Source organism: Quercus robur, chromosome 2, assembly GCF_932294415.1.
Source record: "Quercus robur chromosome 2, dhQueRobu3.1, whole genome shotgun sequence".
Taxonomy (NCBI): domain Eukaryota; kingdom Viridiplantae; phylum Streptophyta; class Magnoliopsida; order Fagales; family Fagaceae; genus Quercus; species Quercus robur.
Genome location: NC_065535.1, coordinates 58,805,314 through 58,807,973, shown reverse-complemented (window position 1 = coordinate 58,807,973; position 2,660 = coordinate 58,805,314). Strand labels below are relative to the sequence as shown.

The following is a 2,660-nucleotide window of genomic DNA, read 5'->3' as shown; positions in this document are numbered from 1 at the left end:
TCTCTTTTCCTCACATCATCTTATTCTCCCATTCTCTCAAAACTCCCTTATTCTCTCATTTTCTCTCAATGGCACCCAAGGCCAAGAAGACTTCCTATGTCCTTTCCTCTGATGCATTTCTCCTCACCCGTTGGAGTGGAGAAATGAGATTGATGGAGTTTCCTTCATTGACATACCGACCAGATATTCACATCCCTATGGTTGAATCTGTAGCACAATGCACGCATGTCTCAATTAGAAGGAAACGGTGTTGTTTCACTTAAGTAGAATGGTGTCGTTTTAGATTATGTGTATTAAGTCTATTAGTGATTGCACGTGTGCACGTGGGAGAGGTTGTTAGACTCTGTAACCGTTTCTCGTGTCTTCTAGATATTTTCTATTTCTAGTTTCTGCTAGTATATAATGTACAGGCTTTGCCTATTTGTAATTTAAGCCATTTCAATTACAATTTCTCCTTTCAATTAAAACATAATTCTCTCTTCCTCTGTGTTTCTTCATAAGGGAGGGAAGAGGAAAGAAAGGACATCTCAATGTCCTATTAATGTGTATCCTATTACATCAATTTCCTTTTTCGGTAATTTTATTTAAACCATCAAAAGATTAAATAATCTAAAAAGAAAATGCATTTTTCTTCATATAAACTGAAAATTTTATTCGTGAGCAATAAAAACAAAAACTTAAAGATTTGACTTTAGTGGTGGAGAATTAAAAAATCACACAATTCGTCTAATAAAGAAGTAGCCTTTGTGCTATGAATCAAAAGATAGTGATCATTTCTCTTGACAACGATGACAAGTCTGCAATGAAATATTTATGTTATGACTCATTTCTTGGTGTGGAGACGTATTATTAGAATTTTTACTTTTTTCAGTCCTGGTATTATAAATTATTGAAGACTTTTCACTATATCAGTATTTGGATGTATTAGAAATTATCTTCTAATAGTCACTATTCATCGTCATTGTTCATCTTGTCACTATTTGTGTAGAGATTCCATCATTGTGCAAACACTGTTCATGCAGAGATTCCTTCAGAAGAATTTGGAATTATTACTGACAATTACTGTGCGGCACTGTTCACTATTGTGCGAAACTATTTACTTTCACAATTCATTGTATTATTATGAATGTACTATTCATCATTTGGTTTTTTCACTTTCATATGCCTATATATATATATATATATATATGACATTTGTATGAGTAGGAAGAGGCAGGCTTTAGGCGAGACTAGAGCAAGACCTTACGCACCTCACAACCAACTAAATATCAATCTCCTTTCCTCTCTAAGTCCCTTATTAGTCCCCAAAAATCCCTTCCTTGTATAAGAAAAAATAAACCTTATATCAGAAAATTATCCTTATAATATTTTGAAGAAATTTGAGTGAATATCAATGTTTGAAGTATTATTCAAGTAAGTTTTTAAATCTTTTTAAGATAGATTTTTATTATAAGTATTTGCATATTGTACAGTTATTATCCCATTATCCATGGGAGTCCATAATGAACATAATAAGTCAATAATTTTGGGAAATTTGAGAATTGTTGTGGAATTGGGAAATTATTTTCATAAATTTCAAACCCTTATTTATAGAAAGGAGGTAGAATTCTCAATTCAACTTCTAAATGTGACCACCATTTAATGAACCATTGAGGAAGTGAGGGGATTTCATGAAACCGATCAAAAAAGAAAAGCCAAGAGTGTTGATCTCTATCATTCTAGAAGAGAAATGTCTTGTACCGTGCCATAAGATATTCAAAGTAATTATGATACTGGGGGTTGTAACTCTGGGATAATTTTCTTAATTCCCAAGGAGTAGCTCCCTGATAACACCTTAAAATGTATATTTGTTATATATTTATATGGGCATTATCTCCTTATTACTATGCTTAATTTGTATAATTAAGCCATGATTTGCATTAGTCCCTATTATTTATCTTTACATAATTTCTTGAATAAGATGTTATTCATTGTGTATAATTTTCTACTTTCAGGAAATCATGTGAGAAAGATGAGTTTATAGAAATTTGTAAGAGAATGGAGGCCAAACTAGAATTAAATTGGAGCTAAAGGACCATGCTTAAATGTCTAAGGAGGTGCAGCTGGAGTGCTTGGATCGTCTACCATGATTGGAAGCTTCAAATAAGGAAAGAAATCAAAGAAGCAGAATCTGAAAAGGAAAAATCTGATTTGAGCACTGATCAGTATTTTGGGCGTATCTCTCTCCTCAAAAATCCAATTGACACAAGGCCAGATGGGTTGGAACCGTGATTTAAATATCTACAACTTTCCAGTTTTGAGTTTTTCGAAATTCTCAATTTTTAATGGCCAAAATTAACTCATAAGTTACTGCTGTAAACCTGGACGGAAATTAAAATAGTAAATGTTTTATTTTCTTTGGACACTTAGACATTAGGGTTTTGAAGGGAGGCTGTGGAGAACGAATTTTGGAGAGAAAACCTTGTATTTTCCTTTCTCTAATGGCAGCCTAAACTCTTTGCTAGGGCTAGGGGTTATATTTCTTCTATACAGTATGGATATTCAATGTGATTCTTTCTAGGATTTTATTAATAACATATTTGATTGTTCAATTAGATTTCTTTTGATGTATTAGTTCTTCCATGCTTTCAATAAGTTCAATCATGTTTTTCTTATTGTTT

The 2,660-nt window shown here is 32.4% G+C and overlaps 1 long non-coding RNA gene across 1 annotated transcript; it reads left to right on the top strand.

Moving 5' to 3' along the window:
- The first annotated feature begins 1,218 nt into the window (after nucleotides 1-1,218).
- LOC126706907 (uncharacterized) lies at nucleotides 1,219-2,660 on the top strand. Its single transcript, XR_007648758.1, has 2 exons — nucleotides 1,219-1,413; nucleotides 1,995-2,660. It is a non-coding gene; the product is annotated as an uncharacterized LOC126706907 (long non-coding RNA).